This window comes from Bufo bufo, chromosome 5 (genome assembly GCF_905171765.1).
Source record: "Bufo bufo chromosome 5, aBufBuf1.1, whole genome shotgun sequence".
NCBI classification, from domain to species: Eukaryota; Metazoa; Chordata; class Amphibia; order Anura; family Bufonidae; genus Bufo; species Bufo bufo.
The window spans coordinates 109,073,702-109,092,880 of NC_053393.1; positions in this window are offsets into that span (position 1 = coordinate 109,073,702).

Here is a 19,179-nt window from a genome sequence, read left to right on the forward strand (position 1 = left end):
CCGACTTTCTAAACAAGCTGTGACCGGAGGGCCCGAACTATAAAGGTCAGTCTGTTCTCAGAACAAGAGCGGGACGCCGCACCTGATAACAGCCGAACCGTGAGTAAACAAAACATCTAATGTGCACAACAAAACGAGACTGTATTTGAATATCTTCACTGCATAAGGAAGAAAAAAGACACCTAGCGATCAACTACAGTCACGCTAATAGCAGAATGCTCATAAATTGTTACAACTAAGAACATTGCTGCTATATTGTTACCATACTGTATAGCTATCTAATCTCCGAACAAACAGTGGAATACACTATATGGGGATTGCTACATGGAACTATTGCCACTAATCCAATTTTAAAAGATATTCCTGCTTTGTATTTATTTATTATTAATTGCTGCTAACATCGCTGCTATCCTCCAACCGTTACTTATCAATTGATACTGTTGTTATTTATGAATTGCCTTATATATTGATATTGCTGCTAGAATTATTTATATCTAATTGTTGTTATTCTATGGTTTTATGCCTATATATTTCTATTTTTAATATTTAATAAAATTGCCTTCCATGAGCCCATAAATAGAGTGCCTGCTCACTAATACTTTATTTTAAATCTATTTACAAACTGACAAGGGTGAGTCAAATTGAGCAAGAGCACCTTCTCCAGAAAACCAGTGGAGAGCCGCCTTTTTTTGCTATAAATTGTGAATAAAAACTGAATGCAATGATGTGGAGATGGCAAATGTCAATATTTTATTTGTAATAGAACGTAGATGACAGATCAAACGTTTAATCCGAGTAAATGTATCATTTTAAAGGAAAAATACGTTGATTCAAAATTTCACGGTGTCAACAAATCCCAAAAAAGTTGGGACAAGTAGCAATAAGAGGCTGGAAAAAGTAAATTTGAGCATAACGAAGAGCTGGAAGACCAATTAACACTAATTAGGTCAATTGGCAACATGATTGGGTATAAAAAGAGCTTCTCAGAGTGGCAGTGTCTCTCAGAAGCCAAGATGGGTAGAGGATCACCAATTCCCACACAGAAAGATAGTGGAGCAATATCAGAAAGGTGTTACCCAGCGAAAAATTGCAAAGACTTTGCATTTATCATCATCAACTGTGCATAACATCATCCGAAGATTCAGAGAATCTGGAACAATCTCTGTGCGTAAGGGTCAAGGCCGTAAAACCATACTGGATGCCCGTGATCTCCGGGCCCTTAAACAACACTGCACCACAAACAGGAATGCTACTGTAAAGGAAATCACAGAATGGGCTCAGGAATACTTCCAGAAACCATTGTCAGTGAACACAATCCACCGTGCCATCCGCCGTTGCCAGCTGAAACTCTACAGTGCAAAGAAGAAGCCATTTCTAAGCAAGATCCACAAGCTCAGGCGTTTTCACTGGGCCAGGGATCATTTAAAATGGAGTGTGGCAAAATGGAAGACTGTTCTGTGGTCAGACGGGTCACGATTCGAAGTTCTTTTTGGAAATCTGGGACGCCATGTCATCCGGACCAAAGAGGACAAGGACAACCCAAGTTGTTATCAACGCTCAGTTCAGAAGCCTGCATCTCTGATGGTATGGGGTTGCATGAGTGCGTGTGGCATGGGCAACTTGCATGTCTGGAAAGGCACCATCAATGCAGAAAAATATATTCAGGTTCTAGAACAACATATGCTCCCATCCAGATGTCATCTCTTTCAGGGAAGACCCTGCATTTTTCAACAAGATAATGCCAGACCACATTCTGCATCAATCACAACATCATGGCTGCGTAGGAGAAGGATCCGGGTACTGAAATGGCCAGTCTGCAGTCCAGATCTTTCACCTATAGAGAACATTTGGCGCATCATAAAGAGGAAGGTGCAACAAAGAAGGCCCAAGACGATTGAACAGTTAGAGGCCTGTATTAGACAAGAATGGGAGAGCATTCCTATTTCTAAACTTGAGAAACTGGTGAAAATGGCCTTGTCCCAACTTTTTGGGGATTTGTTGACACCATGAAATTCTGATTCAACATATTTTTCCCTTAAAATGGTACATTTTCTCAGTTTAAACTTTTGTTCCGTGATTTATGTTCTATTCTGAATAAAATATTAGAAGTTGGCACCTCCACATCATTGCATTCAGTTTTTATTCACGATTTGTATAGTGTCCCAACTTTATTGGAATCCGGTTTGTACATTTCAAATGCCTTTGTACCACAATATGCTTATGTTGTATACACTAATTTGCCTGTTTCACAAATTACTATAAGGAGATTGATCCTATTTGCATCTATTTTTTCTGCTCAATAAAAATAAAATTGACAAGAAAATTAGTGCATGTCATGCCAAATCAGAGGCTGCTCCAAAAAAAAACATCTGTAGACAGCTGTTATAGAATATTTATCCTTACAGAGATGGATATTGGTTTGCTGGATGAGGTGCCTTAAGATCAGCTTGGGGTAGAGGGTGCATTGGTTCTCACTCAGGGGGTATATGAAGACTTGACAGAAACTGTATTTAAAGAAAATGCACATCAGGCAAACTAGAAACTCTTTTAAAAGGAAGATGATATATCTGTAGACAGCTGTTTTGGGGTTCTTACCCCTTGTCAGTACAGATAAGGGTACTAGTTGCCTGGATGAGACGCCTGAGAAGCATCTCAGAGTAGGGTTCTCATCTAGTCGGTATATAAAGATTATTTACAGAAAATGCTCCATGGGAAAAATGTTTAGCTCATGTCAGCTAAACTTCTCCAAAAGAAAGAATGACCTACTTATAGACAGATGTTCGGGTGCCTCTTTCATTTTTACATACTTTTTCCATTGAGGCATTGGCTGTAAATAAAACTTTATACACCCAAATGAGTCTCTTTAATGAGAATCAGAATTCCCCCACCCTACATCTAGATCAGTGCATGCGAGAGACTCTAAGATATCATATCTAGTGTCTAGTGTTGACTTGCATAAAGCTGGAAAGGGTTATAAAAGTATCTCCAAAAGCCTTGCTGTTCATCAGTCCACGGTAAGACAAATTGTCTATAAATAGAGAAAGTTCAGCACTGCTGTTACTCTCCCTAAGAGTGGCCGTTTTGTAAAGATGACTGCAAGAGCACAGCGCAAACTGCTCAATGAGGTGAAGAAGAATCCTAGAGTGTCAGCTAAAGACTTACAAAAGTCTCTGGCATATGCTAACATCCCTGTTAGTGAATCTACGATACGTAAAACACTAAACAAGAATGGATTTCATGGGAGGATACCACAGAGGAAGCCACTGCTATCCAAAAAAAAACATTGCTGCACGTTTACAGTTTGCACAAGAGCACCTGGATGTTCCACAGCACTACTGGCAAAATATTCTGTGGACAGATGAAACCAAAGTTGAGTTGTTTGGAAGAAACACACAACACTATGTGTGGAGAAAAAGAGGCACAGCACACCAACATCAAAACCTCATCCCAACTGTGAAGTATGGTGGTGGGGGCATCATGGTTTGGGGCTGCTTTGCTGCGTCAGGGCCTGGACAGATTGCTATCATCGAAGGAAAAATGAATTCCCAAGTTTATTAAGACATTTTGCAGGAGAACTTAAGGCCATCTGTCCACCAGCTGAACCTCAACAGAAGATGGGTGTTGCAACAGGATAACGACCCTAAGCATAGAAGTAAATCAACAACAGAATGGCTTAAACAGAAGAAAATACGCCTTCTGGAGTGGCCCAGTCAGAGTCCTGACCTCAACCCGATTGAGATGCTGTGGCATGACCTCAAGAAAGTGATTCACACCAGACATCTCAAGAATATTGCTGAACTGAAACAGTTCTGTAAAGAGGAATGGTCAAGAATTACTCCTGACCGTTGTGCAGGTCTGATGTGCAACTACAGGAAATATCTGTAAAGAATAAATTAAGGCAACTGGACTTACTGTAGATTTCTTGAAAATGTTTCACTCGTTCTTCCAACGAGCTTTCTCACTTCTGAGTGACTACAGAAACTACAGGAAATGTTTGGTTGAAGTTATTGCTGCCAAAGTAGGTTCAACCAGTTATTAAATCCAAGGGTTCACATACTTTTTCCACCTGCGAATGTTTACATGGGGTGCTCAATAAAAACATGGTAACATTTAATTCTTTGTGCGTTATTAGTTTAAACAGACTGTGATTGTCTATTGTTGTGACTTAGATGAAGATCAGATCACATTTTATGACCAATTTGTGCAGAAATCCATATCATTCCAAAGGGTTCACATACTTTTTCTTGCAACTGTATATCATTAGCGCAACCTGCAATAAATTGTGTGCAATCAGGGCCGGCCTTAGGGGTGTGCGAGCTGTGCGGCCGCACAGGGCGCCATGGCAACAGGGGCGCTTGGCGGCCGACACAGCCACTGGCGGATCCAGGGGCGCAGTAGGGGTCGGCGGTGGGGGGGCACAGGGAGATGAGCGCTCCCATTGTGGAAGCGCTCATCTCCATAGTCATCTGTATCGCCGTCCTCAGGACAGCGATACAGATGGCTGTGCCGAGGCAGGGGAGGGAGAGGCGTATCCCTTTCCCTTCCTCTGATAGGCTGCTGACACTAGGCCGGCAGCCTATCGGAGGACGGCGCAGGCGGCGCGATGACGTCATCGCGCCACCTGAGCCGTACAGCGAGGGACACAGGCCGGAAGAGGCCTGCATCACATCGCTGACACTGAGTGTTTTTTTTTATTTTTTTTATATATATATGCAATACTTTTACTGGCACATTGGGGGGGTCTGTTATTACTGGCACATGATGGGGGGGCTCTTATTACTGGCACATGATGGGGGGGCTCTTATTACTGGCACATGATTGGGGGGGGTTGCTCTTGTTACTGGCACATTATTGGGGGCACTATAGGGGCATCTACTGAGGCCACAAAGAAGGGGTATTTTATATGGGGGCTCTGTACAGTAGAATTTTATACTGGGACACATTATGGTGGGCACTATGGGGAAGGGGGGAGAGGAGTACTATGGGGTCATCTACGGGGGGCACTAAGAAGGGGTATTTTATACTTGCAAAATAAGGGGGACACTGAGGGCATTTTATACTGGTACATTATGGGGGGCACTAGAAGGAAGGGGGGAGAGGAGCACTATGGGGGCACTGTATAGGGGTATTTTATACTGGCACATTATGGGGGCACTATGGGGACATTAGCTCAACTGGGGGCATTACACGGGGGTATTTTTTGCACTGTCACATTATAAGGAGAATTATTTCTACTGGGGGGCATTATAGTGGGCTTTATTATTCCCCCATAGTATGACCCCCTAGTAGCAGCACCACCCTCTCCCTGCTCTGCTATTCCTCTGCCCCTCCAAATCCTTATAGAATCGGAATTTTAAGTGATCTGGATTATTTAATACTTAGCTTTTACTTCTTTTTAATAAAATAGATGGGATATATCCCTCAAAATGAAAATACTCAATATACAAGACCGCTTTCAAAGTCCCACAAACTGGGGGAAAATTGCTTATTTGAAAGCGGTAGTGCTATGTCCTCACTGATGCAAATAGTGTCAGACACAGAGGGTAACAGGTGTAGATATACACTGATACCCAATCAAAAATATGTGACGGCAATAATCGGTATATGCCGACACCATGTGGGCATCAATAAAGGCTGATTTATCAATACCGTATTCCAATTTCCTCAAAAAGAGGGATTATAAGAAATAGGTATCAGCTGTGTCCACACTTAATCGGAAAAGTGCGACACTCTAGGCATCAAGAACAGATATGTGCTAGTACCTAAGCCACACAAAGGTTAAGGTGACCGCATTGATATATGCCAACACCTAAAATACCGATGGCAAACAATATGCAAGCAGGTATTTCACAACACAGACAAAATGCACTACAATACACAACGAAATTACATAAAACATAAAATGGTGTGGATGTAGTGGCAGACCGTGTTACACGGTGTGCACAACTACACCTACAACATAAGGTGCACGGCGGCACCGTTGGGAAACCAGGTGTCCTACCCTACAGATGATAGATAGTCCGGACACCTCCTGTTTCGGTGTTTCTGGTCAGGGTGGTCCTCTTCGATAGTTCGGTGGTCAGCGCACTGTAAAGGGATCACACAGAGATGTTCTTTAATGTCCCTAGTTGGCCCTCACAGCCCTACAGTAACCCTTAGATCTAACCACAGGGTGTCCCACTAGTTGGGCCCCCGTCCGGAACCTAACCCTGGAATTGTGGTCCCTGTATGGCCCTGAAAGGATCCCTACATGCACGTTTCTGAGGCAACGGGAAAAGAAACCCTCCTCTCATAAGGGGAATATATCTAGAATGGGCCAAAAAATTAAAGTCGTTCGCTGGGGATAAGGTGGTCGGCAGCAAATACGAAAAAAGGCCACCTAGATATATTCCCCTGATGAGAGGAGGGTTTCTTTTCCCGGTATAACGTTAGCGAATCCAAAATATCTGGGACATTCAGTGTAATTTTTTTGCCGCTGGTGGCAGCGACATTACCTATGCTACATCTCCTGTATAATGTTTGCCCATATTAGTGTAAACCTTGACTTTTTTTTTTCACTGTTATTGACTGTTAGGTTTTAGGGATAGTTTAGGCCCCTTGGTTAGGTAGTTTAGGGATCAGTTAGCGCCCAGCCCACCGCACCGCAGTCACTTATTCGCTGTTTAACTTATCGCTAATCAGCATTTGTACTTTTATAGTATCTGTAAGTGATCAAAACTGATCACGGTCAGATCTATAATAGTATTAGTGTCACCTTAGCTCGCCCTCCACCCAAAACGCAGTGTTTGCCCGATCAAGCCTGATCGGTCGCCCACACGTGCGTTCACCCACGCCCGCCCCACCGCAGTGACAAAAAATTTTTTTTTTTTGATCACTGCACATTCACTTTACACGCGCTGCGGCGATAAAAAAAATCAGTTTTCAGGCCTCCGGTACTTCGCTAGCCTCCCATTTGTAAGACAGGCTTCCTTTTTTTCTTGGGTTGCCCAAATGTCAAACAGGGGGTATTCTTCTGAAGAGGCCTACAGGATTCTGACCCAGTCGGATGAGGAGTGGGAACCCTCATCTGAGGAATCTAGCGGGTCCGAATATGAACCTGTAGAAAGCAGTGGCTCTCTGACCCAAAGTTCGGACGAGGAGGCTGAGGTCCCTGATAGCACCAGGCGTACCCGGCCCCGTGTCGCTAGACCACAGGTTGCACAGGATCCGCTTCAAGAGCAGCAGAGTGGGGCTGGCGCTGCCGGATCACGTGGTGAGGCATACACCAGCAGCGCAGCCCTTCCTGGACCTAGTACCAGCACTGCCATACAACATGGTGAAGTAGCGAGCACCAGAAGGGCAATTGAAGCTGGTACGGTGGCACGTGCAGTAGTTACCCCGTCGCAGCCACCGCACAGACAGGCCCGTAGAGCCCCTAGAATCCCTGAGGTGCTGGCAAACCCTGATTGTTCTGCTGTTCTTGACTGCGGAGCTCTTAGACTTAGTTGTGGCAGAAACAAATCGGTATGCCACACAATTTATAACCGCCAACCCGGGAAGCTTTTATGCCCAGCCTTTCCGGTGAAAACCAGTCCAAGTTTCCGAAATTAAAATTTTTCTGGGCCTTCTCCTCTACCTGGGTCTAACTAAAAAGCATGAATTGCGGTTATATTGGTCCACGAACCCAATTCATCACATGCCCATGTTCTCTGCTGCTATGTCCAGGACACGATTTGAGACCATCCTGCGTTTCCTCCATCATTTTAGCGACAACACCACCTCCCGTCCCAGAGGCCACCCAGCTTTTGACCGGCCCCACAAAATTCGGCCCCTCATAGACCATTTCAACCAGAAATTTGCAGATTTGTATACCCCAGAGCAAAACATCTGCATAGACGAGTCCCTAATACATTTTACCGGGCGCCTTGGCTTCAAACAATACATCCCAAGCAAGCGTGCCGGGTATGGGGTCAAATTGTATAAGCTCTGTGAAAGGGCCACAGGCTATACCCACAAATTTCGTGTCTATGAGGGAAAAGATCAGACCCTGGAGCCGGTCGGTTGCCCTGACTACCTGGGGAGCAGTGGGAAGACAGTCTGGGACTTGGTGTCACCCTAAGGCTACTTTCACACTAGCGTTCGGAGCGGATCCGTCTGATGTTTCATCAGACGGATCCGCTCCGATAATGCAGACGTTTGCATCCGTTCAGAACGGATCCGTCTGCATTATTACTTAGAAAATTTTCTAAGTCTGAAAGTAGCCTGAGCGGATCCGTTCAGACTTTACATTGAAAGTCAATGGGGAACGGATCCGCTTGAAGATTGAGCCATATAGTGTCATCTTCAAGCGGATCCGTCCCCATTGACTTACATTGTAAGTGTGGACGGATCCGCTCGCCTCCGCACGGCCAGGCGGACACCCGAACGCTGCAAGCAGCGTTCAGGTGTCCGCTCACTGAGCGGAGCGGAGGCTGAGCGCTGGCAGGCGGATGCATTCTCAGTGGATCCGCCTCCACTGAGAATGCATTAGGGCCAGACGGATGCGTTCGGGGCCGCTCGTGAGCCCCTTCAAACGGAGCGCACGAGCGGACACCCGAATGCTAGTGTGAAAGTAGCCTTATTCGGCAAGGGGTACCATCTTTATGTGGACAATTTCTACACAAGTGTGGCCCTCTTTAGGCATTTGTTTCTAGAACAGATTTGCGCCTGTGGCACCGTGCGACCTAGTCGCCGGGGCTTCCCCCAACGGCTCGTTACCACCCGTCTTGCAAGGGGGGAGAGGGCTGCCTTGTGTAACGAAGAACTGCTCGCGGTGAAATGGAGAGACAAGCGTGACGTTTACATGCTCTACTCCATTCACGCAGACACGACAATGCAAATTGAGCGAGCAACCCGCGTCATTGAAAAGCCCCTCTCAGTCCACGACTATAATGCGCTCATGGGAGGGGTGGACTTCAATGACCAGATGTTGTCTCCGTATTTAGTGTCCCGCAGAACCAGACGCTGGTATAGAAGAGGTTTGTTCTATAAAGGTAAAAAAAACAAAAAAACAAAACAAAACACCAGTAAGCAAAAAGGTTAATGTTCGGTTCAAAAAGTAAAAGTTTATATGTTCTGTTCCAAAGTTAATAAAATTATTGCGTTGCGGCCTGTTTTTTTTTTTTTTTTTTACCAACCCCCATTTTGGAAAGAAGACACCCCAAGGTATTCGCTGATGGGCATAGTGAGTTCATGGAAGTTTTTATTTTTTGTCACAAGTTAGTGGAATATGAGACTTTGTAAGAAAAAAATAAATAAAAAAATCATCATTTTCCACTAACTTGTGACAAAAAATAAAAAATTCTAGGAAAAAAGTGTCACACATGTGGTATCTCCGTACTCAGGAGAAGTTGGGCAATGTGTTTTGGGGTGTCATTTTACATATACCCATGCTGGGTGAGAGAAATATCTTGGCAAAAGACAACTTTTCCCATTTTTTTATACAAAGTTGGCATTTGACCAAGATATTTATCTCACCCAGCATGGGTATATGTAAAATGACACCCCAAAACACATTGCCCAACTTCTCCTGAGTATGGAGATACCACATGTGTGACATTTTTTTGCAGCCTAGGTGGGCAAAGGGGCCCACATTCCAAAGAGCACCTTTCGGATTTCACCGGTCATTTTTTACACATTTTGATTTCAAACTTCTTACCACACATTTGGGCCCCTAGAATGCCAGGGCAGTATAACTACCCCACAAGTGACCCCATTTTGGAAAGAAGACACCCCAAGGTATTCGCTGATGGGCATAGTGAGTTCATCGAAGTTTTTATTTTTTGTCACAAATTAGTGGAATATGAGACTTTCTAAAAAAAAATAAAAAATAATGTAGAACAATAAATTTAGAGAAAAATTTATATATGGATGTCGTTTTTTTTGCAAAATTTTACAACTGAAAGTGAAAAATGTAATTTTTTTGCTAAAAAATCGTTAAATTTCGATTAATAACAAAAAAAGTAAAAATGTCAGCAGCAATGAAATACCACCAAATGAAAGCTCTATTAGTGAGAAGAAAAGGAGGTAAAATTCATTTGGGTGGTAAGTTTCATGACCGAGCAATAAACGGTCAAAGTAGTGTAGGTCAGAAGTGTAAAAAGTGGCCTGGTCATTAAGGGTGTTTAAGCTATAGGGGCTGAGGTGGTTAATATCAGTGACATTCAGTCTAATTTATTTGCGCATACACTTACAAAACCTGCGCTACTGTACGTGTGACATACTTGCAAGCATATATCACATTAAAAACATTTAAAATAAACAAGGCGAGCACTATGGGACGGGGAAATGGCCGTGATGCTGATGGTGCATGCAGAGTCCGTGGCCCTGGGCACTGTGAAACTGTGCCTGCTGCCAGAGCACAAGAAACACACTCATCCACGATACCTAGCTTCATGTCCCAGTTTGCAGGGCAGCGCAGGACACCACTTTCGACGTCACACCAGTGCGACCAGGTGGTCATTTGGATTGCAGCAGATAATGCTTCCAGTCGGTTAAGCACCACCCTGTCTTCCACAAAGTCCAGTCTCAGTAGCCAAGAGTCTGTTAACCAGCCTGATACTCCTTCCTCCCACCATGGAGAGTCTTGGCAAACAAGTCATGCCACACTCAGATATTCAGAGGAGCTCTTTTCATCGCCATTCCTTGATTTGGGCCGCTTGAAGAGGGACATGAGGAGATATTGTGCCCTGATTACCAAACTCTTGAGCATCCACAGTCACAAGAAGATGATGGTGGGAAACGGCAATTAGTGTCCCAAGAGGTTGATTATGAGAATGAGACACAGTTGTTAATAAGTGAGGTTCTTATTAGGTCAACAAGTCAGGAGGATGACCAGAGTGAGGAAGTGGAAGAGGAGGTGGTGGACGATGAAGTCACTGACCCAACCTGGTAAGGTGGCAAGCCGAGCGAGGACAGCAGTACAGAGGGGGAGGGATACGCAGCACCGCAACAGGCTGGAAGAGGCAGTGGGGTGGCAAAAGGGAGAAGGCGGGCCACACAAAACAGGCTCGCAACTATTCCCTGGAGCCCCCCTTTGCGGCAACCTCCCTTGCCAATGGGTAGGTGTTCCGCAGTATGGCGTTTTTTTGAGGAAAGTGCGGACGATAAAAGAATTGTCATTTGCAAGCTGGGCCGTACCAAAATGAGCAGGGGCGTGAACACTACCAACCTCACCACCACCAGCATGATCCGCCACATGGCATCAAAACAACCTAATAGGTGTGCCTAATGCCTGGGTCCACAATCAGTGTTTGCGGGTCACACCACTGCCTCCTCTTCCCCTGTGTTACGTGCTGGCTAATCCCCTGTCCAAGACGCAGGCTCAGATGCCTCCCGCCCTGCACCTGGACCTTCGCAAGCACCATCAGTTAGCACATCCACTTCTGTGTCCCAGCGCAACGTACAGATGTCTGTACCCCAGGCCTTTGAACGAAAGAGCAAATACCCAGCCACCCATCCACAGGCCATAGCACTAAATGCACACTTTTATAAATTGCTGGCCTCGGAAATGTTGCCATTTAGGCTTGTGGACACTGAAGCTATCCGCCGCCACTATTTTTCCCGGCGTGCCGTCCCAGCGTTACACCAGCATGTGTCCCGTAACATCACCCGTGCCCTGACCAACGCAGTTATTGGGAAGGTCCACTTAACGACTGACACATGAACAAGTGTTTTTGGCCAGGGATGCTACATTTCCCTGACGGTACCCTGGGTGAACGTTATGGAGGCCGGGAGCGAGTCATACCCTGGGATGGCACAGGTGCTACCGACGCAAGGATTGCGGGCCCTACTTCTATTAGGATTTCCGCCACCACCTATATTAGTGACTGCAACCCCCCCTTCTCCTCCTCTACCTTCTCTTCCACCTCTGAATTCTTATCTTGCAGCACCAGTCAGCCATCAGTCAGTAGCTGGAAGCAGTGTAGCACTGCAGTGGAGAAGTGGCAACAAGTCGTGCTGAAATTAATTTGTTTAGGTGACAAACAGCACACCGCCGCAGAGCTGTGGCAGGGTATAAGGGACCAGACTGAGCTGTGACTCTCGCCACTCAACCTACAACTAGGCATGGTTTTGTCTGATAATGCCCGTAACTTGGTTACGGCTTTGGAGCTCGGCAAGCTCACACACACATACCATGTCTTGCCCACGTGTTCAACTTAGTGGTTCAGCGGTTTCTCAAAACCTACCCCAATTTGCCTGAGCTACTGGTGAAAGTGCGCCACGTGTGTGCCCATTTCCAAAAGTCATCTACAGATGCTGCCGGTCTGGCTTGCAATTGACAGCTCACCGACTGTTGTACGACGTGAGCACGCGCTTTAAAGAGGACCTTTCACTTGTAAAAACAATGTGAACTAAGTATGCTGACATATAGAGCGGCGCCCGGGGATCTCACTGCACTTACTATTATCCCCGGGCGCCGCTCCGTTCTCCCGTTATGCCCTCCGGTACCTTTGCTCTGTAAGTTATAGTAGGCGGTGTCTGCCCTTGTCCTGTGGGCGTCTCCTTCTCCTAGGCTGTAGCGCTGGCCAATCGCAGCGCACAGCTCACGGCCTGGGAGGTTTTTTTCTCCCAGGCTGTGAGCTGTGCGCTGCGATTGGCCAGCGCTACAGCCTAGGAGAAGGAGACGCCCACAGGACAAGGGAAGACACCGCCTACTATAACTTACAGAGCAAAGGTACCGGAGGTGATAACGGGAGAACGGAGCTGCGCCCGGGGTTAATAGTAAGTGCAGTGAGATCCCCGGGCGCCGCTCTATATGTCAGCATACTTAGTTCACATTGTTTTTACAAGTGAAAGGTCCTCTTTAACTCCACGTTCCACATGTTGGCCAGGCTTTGTGAGCAGCAGAGGGCAGTAGTGGAATACCAGCTGCAACATGGTGGTCACCGTTCCAGTCAGCTTCCGCTCCTCACAAGCGACAAGTGGGCATGGATGTCTGACCTCTGTGAGGTTTTACGCAACTTTGAGGAATCAACACAGATGGTGAGCGGCGATAACGCTATTATCAGCATAACCATCCCACTTCTGTGTCTAATGAAACGCTCGCTGCTCACATGCTTTGCATGTGGAAGAGGTGGAAATGGGGGAAGACAGTACACAGGGTGATAGCCAGACCACTCTCAGTTTGTCTTCTCAGCGCGAATTGGATGATGATGAGGAGGAGTAGGAGACGGTTGCCTCCGCTACAGAGGGTAGTACCCATAGCAGGTTTATTCCATCTGTTCAGCGTGGATGGACCAAAGAGGAGGAAGAGGATGAGGAGATTGAGAGTCATCCTCCTGATGAGGACAGCGAATTCTTGTCTGTTGGGACTCTGGCACACATGGCTGACTTTGTTATGCGGCTTTTTCTGTGACCCTCGCATTATACGCATTTTGGCCAATGCCGATTACTGGTTGTTTACCCTTATTGACCTCCACTACCTCCACTACAAAGATAACTTCTCATCTCTTATTCCTGTGGTGGAGGACTAGCAAAATGGTGCAATACCAGAAGGTCCTTGTGGAAAAATTGCTCCAAAAATTTCCAGCTGACAACGCTGTCGGCAGAGTACGTAGTACCTTGGGCAACCGACGAGGGGAGACGAGGGGAACACACAGCAGTTCCAACAGAGGCAGGGCAACACTCTCCAAGGCCTGGGACAGTTTCATGACACCCCACCAGCACCCTCACCCTGATGCGCAGCCTAGTGTCACAAGGAGAGAAAAGTTTTGGAAGATGGTGAAGGAGTACGTAGCAGAACGTGTCAGCGTCCTCAATGATCCCTCAGTGCTTTACAACTATTGGGTGTCCAAGCTGGACACGTGGCACAAACTGGCGCTCTACGCCTTGGAGGTGCTGGCCTGCCCTGCCGCCAGCATTTTGTCAGAGCGTGTATTTAGTGGTGCTGGGGGCATAATAACCGATAAGCGCATCCGCCTGTCAACTTAAAATGCTGACCGGTTGACTCTTATAAAAATGAACAAGGCCTGGATTGCCCCTGACATCTCTTCTCCACAAGAGGAAAGCGGCTGAACATAAAGGCACTCTAAATGTGGCTTTTATGTTGTATTGAATACACTGTATTGAAAGCGACGGAATGAGGCGCAGCCATAATGGAGTGCGGATTGACTTAGGGGGAAGACCGTAGGACAGTAAAGGGTTAATGTTTGCTGGGGTAGGGGTTGGTCTAAGGGAGGAAGGGGAGGACGTGCAGTTTGGCGGGCAGTATATGTAGGTTGGAGGAGGGGCGTCAGTCAGTGGCTAGTATAGTGGAAGCGCGTTTTGCAGTGTCAAGATGTCGTCGCTGGAAGATTTATTGGAAGCGGTTAGGGCGGCTGTACAGGTACATGGTGCGGCCCGTTTACAAGAAACCATGCAGTCGGTCCTGAACCCCCCTTCTGCGACTGTTGAGGCGGTGCGTCGCGGCTAGGCTAGGCGCTCTGTTCCCCCTGAACGCCTGAGCCCTGAGACAACTCCGAGATTGCGTCGGCGAATGCGAAGCCCTATCAGGAACCCTCCGCTGCAGCCTGCAGCCGGCTCACAGACGCAGCGGGAGGACAGCGACGAGAGATGGCAGGCCGGCGGGAGAGGGACGGTCTGGTGCGGGTCCCGTCTCCCGGCCTATGAGAGGACGAAGGCAGGCGCGCGCGGCTGTCTCCCCGCGGGAGGCTTTGCGGGAGGGACGAGTCGGGACTGTCTTACCTGCGGGCGGCGGCGGTGTTGCTGCGGCTGGGTCGCTTCACGGCCTGGGCCTCCTGGACGACGGTGTGAGAATTTTGCCTGCGTCGCGGTCAGTCTCTTCTGATCGGCGACGTCATCATGGTGGGCCTGAGGCGCGGAGCGACGGTGCTGGAAGGGGAAGTGCGTCGCGACCCCTGGCGGTGGGTCGGCGACATGGCGCCTTATCAGGAGCTGCGGTGGTGGATGAGCCCCCTGAACTGCTGCATGAGACCACGGCTCACAGTCCCGGTGCTGTGGAGCCTACTCTACTGGGAGTCGCCGGGATGAGAGGTGTGCGGCCAGGTGTGAGGGCCTCTGCTTCACAAGGGGCTGCGGATGTTGGCCCTATGCAACCGGAGTCAGAAGAGGAGTTGTTGCAGCTGGAGGAAGGCGAAGTTGATCCAGGAGAAGAGTCTGCGGCTGGCGGTATGGACGACGCTGGGCCATCTGGAAGTGACGTCTCGTTTGTGATACCAGAAGGGAGGTCTGCGGCTGCCGGCGACATCGTCCGGGGACGGCCAGGTGAGAGAACGGCGTGTCAAATGCCTGTTGGGGGGGTTGGGAATTCAGTGTTGCATAGTGGGGGGGGGGGGGGGGGTTCTGAGGCTTTGGTGAGGGATGTATTGTCGGGTATGCTCGCTTTGCTATCACGGTTGGGCCCGGGTACTGTGGGGAATCCGGCGGCTGTGTGGTCTCCTGCTACGGATTTGGCGCTGGTTCCAGGGGCGGCGCAGGGTTTACTGAGAGAGAGTGGGGGTGTGGCGGCCGGTGGACAGGCCTGTGGTTCTGGGCGGGGAGCTGGGGAAAAAGGTGATGTGGTGGACGGTGTTAGGTTGGCGGATTCGGCAAAGGGTGAGATTTACGTATGTTTTGAGGGGCCGCTGGGGGCTCATTTGAAGCAGGAGGTCAGGGAGAAGATATGGAAGGATGAATATGTAGAGATATTCTCGTTGCTCCCTTTGGAAAAATTTAATTTGGATAGGGGTAAGCTGGATGAAAGTAAGAAGGAGGAGGAAGAAAGGAGGAGGTTCAGGTTGATTCCGCGCACTTTTCAGAATTGGTTGCAGGCCTTTGCAATTTTTGCCAGCGTCATAGGGGAAAAGACGCCAGAGCACTGCTCTGCTCTTTTCTGTTATATGGATGCTATTGGGGAGGCTCATCGGACGTATGGGGGTGTGGCTTGGCTAAGGTACGATGAGCAGTTCCGGCAGCGGAAGGCGGTCAGGCCTAGCATTCGTTGGGACCATAAGGATATTGGTCTGTGGATGCGGTTGATGGCGGCACCTCGAGGTGGGGGGTCTCAGCCCTTTCGTGGAGCGGCCGGGGGTGCCTCGGCTGCAGAGTCCCAGGTTGGGGGCAGAAAGGGTTATTGCTGGCAATTCAACGAAGGACATTGCCGGTTCTTGTCCGACTGCAGGTTTAAGCATGAGTGCTCCGGTTGCGGAGGTTCCCATAGCCTGTCTCGGTGCTTCCGGAGGGGGAAGGGTAAGGGATCCGAGGTTATGCAAAAGAGGGGTGACACCGGTGAGGGTGGAAGAGATGGAGCCGTTTTTAAGGAGGTACCCAAATAGGGAGGCGGCTCGGTTGTTGTTGGAAGGGTTTAACGCGGGGTTTGTTATCCCGTGTAGTTTGGTTGGGACGCAGGTTGCTTCCCGGAATTTGACTTCAGCTTTGCGCTACCCTGATGTGGTGAGGGATAAAATTGTGAAGGAGGTTGCGGCTGGCAGGGTTGTAGGCCCCTTTTCAGAGTGTCCTTTGCCGGATTTATGGGTATCTCCATTGGGTTTGGTTCCTAAGAAGGAGCCCAATAAGTTCAGGCTCATTCATCATTTGTCCTATCCGCTTGGTGGGTCTGTGAATGATGGGATAGCGGACGAGTTATGCTCAGTGTCATACACGTCTTTTGATGAGGCAGTGCCTTGGGTACGGCGTTTCGGGCAGTGCGCCCTGCTGGCTAAGACTGATATTGAGGCTGCGTTTCGATTGTTGCCCATTCACCCTGACAGTTTGCATTTGCTTGGTTTTCAGTGGGAGGGTTGTTTTTATGTTGATTGTTGTTTGCCTATGGGGTGCGCGATCTCGTGCTCTTTGTTTGAGTCGTTTAGTTGTTTTTTAGAATGGGTGGTGAAACAGGAGGCGGGATGAGGTCGGTCTTGCACTACCTGGATGATTTTCTGTTTCTTGGTCCTGCTGGATCTAGGGTGTTGCTGCATACGATGGAAAGGGTGGCGGCGCGTTTTGGAATCCCGTTGGCGGCGGATAAGACAGAAGGCCCGGCCACGGTCATTAAGTTCTTAGGTATTGAGATTGACAGTTTGGCTATGGAGTGTCGTTTGCCCGAGGATAAGGTGCTTGATCTCTTGCAGGAGGTTGTGTTTTTAAGGAAGGCTAGGAAGGTGCAACTTAAGCGGGTTCAATCGGTTTTGGGAAAATTGAATTTTGCTTGTCGCATCTTGCCAATGGGGCGGGTTTTTTGCCGTCGCTTGGCTTTAGCCACTGCTGGCATTACTGCGCCTTTTCATTATTTACGGTTGCCGGGGGCTGTGAAGGATGATTTGGTGGTGTGGGAGAATTTTTTGTTGGATTATACTGGTAGGTCGGTGTGGATGGAAGCGGTGGTTAGTAATGTGGACTTGGAGTTGTTTTCGGATGCGTCTGGTTCGTGTGGATATGGTGTTTTTTGTAGGGGTCAATGGAGTGCAGGGGGTTGGCCGGCTGAATGGAGGCAGGCTGGTTTCCTTTCAAACTTGGTGTTGTTGGAACTTTTTCCTATTGTTTTGGCCACTGAGTTGTGGGGGGATTGGCTTAGGAATCGGCGGGTGCGTTTTTACTGCGATAACATGGGAGTTGTGCAAGCAATTAACAGTCAGTCGGCTAATTCACCGCCTGTGTTGAATTTGCTGAGGTACTTGGTGCTGAGGGGTTTGCGATTGAATGCTTGTTTTGTTGCGGAGCATGTCCCGGGAGTGGATAACTCATTGGCCGATTCCCTTTCTCGTTTTCAGTGGGAGCGTTTCCGCGGCTTGGCGCCGGGTTCCGAAATTCGGGGGTTGCCCTGTCCTCAGTGGCTCTGGAGCGTGGCCTTGGGGTGTCAGCGGGCCTGATTAGGCGGTCACTTAGTAACGGTACGTGGGCTGCTTACTCTTCTGTGTGGTCTTTGTGGGAGGAATTGATTGAGCAAGTGGGGGGTTGTAGCTCGCTGGAGGATTTTTGAACGTTATTGGTCTTTTGGTTAGGAACGTTTTATGCTGCAGGTTTATCTTTTTCAGTGGCGTCAAAGAGGTTAGCGGCTGTCGCCTTTTGGTTGCGGTTGCGAGGCATGGCCGATGTGTCTAAGTGTTTTATGGTACGGCAGGCGTTGAAGGGATACCGCCGTTGCGGGGTACGGAGGGACAATCGCAGGCCGGTTTCATTTGCGGTGTTGCAGAAGTTATGGGCAGAGGCGGGATCGGTGTGTATGTCGGCATTTGAAGTGTGTTTGTTTAGGGCGGCTTTTTCTCTGGCATTTTTTGGAGCGTTTCGCATCTCAGAGTTGGTGGCAGCGAGTCGCACGAGCACTGGGGGGTTGTTATGGGAAGATGTTGGTTTGGTGGATGGTGTTTTGCGGTGTTGCATTCGCAGGTCAAAGACGGACCAGGAGGGTAAAGGGGTTGTTTTATGGTTGAGGCCGTTGGGAGGGTCAGTGCTTTGTCCTGTGCGTTGTGTGGAGGATTTCTTGGAAGAGCGGCCGAGTGGGAAGGGGACATTGTTGATTCATCAGGATGGGTCGCGGTTGTCTCGTTTCCAATTTGTCGCTGTTTTCAGGAAGTGCTTGTTGGCTGCTGGTTTGCCCGCTATGGAATACGCATCCCACTCTTTTCGGATAGGGGCCGCGACCGAGGCGGCTAGGTGGGGCCTAGGTGAGGAGGTTATTCGGCGTATAGGACGCTGGAAGTCGGATTGTTTTCGATCATATATCCGGCCCCATTTGTTGTGAATGTCTGGTTAAGGGCTTTGAAGGGGTGGGATGTTGCTAAAGTATCTGACAATTTTGGATGTGGTTTTAATTGTGTTTGTTTTGTTGCAGGGTCGGCGCCTTGTTTGGCTTGGATATTCGGGCACTCGTATGTTCATTGGGGGGCCTTGCGTGCGGACGTCAGGCGGAACGGACGCCAGTTGGGTTTTTCGGCGGAAGACATGCAGATTAGGTGGATTGGTTTGCGGGGGCTTCTTTGGGGGAGAGTTTTACCGGAGATTTATTTGAATGTTCAGTTGGATCGTCCGCCGGACGTGTTGGTTCTTCATGTCGGCGGAAATGATTTGGGGGTCCGTCGGTCCCGGGATGTGATACGGGATATTAAGCTGGATGTGTTGCGTTTGTTGGCGGATTTTCCTGAAATTTTGCTGGTTTGGTCGGAGGTGGTGGCGAGAAGTAGTTGGAGGTTTGCCAGGTCTGTGGAGCGGATTAACAAGGCGCGG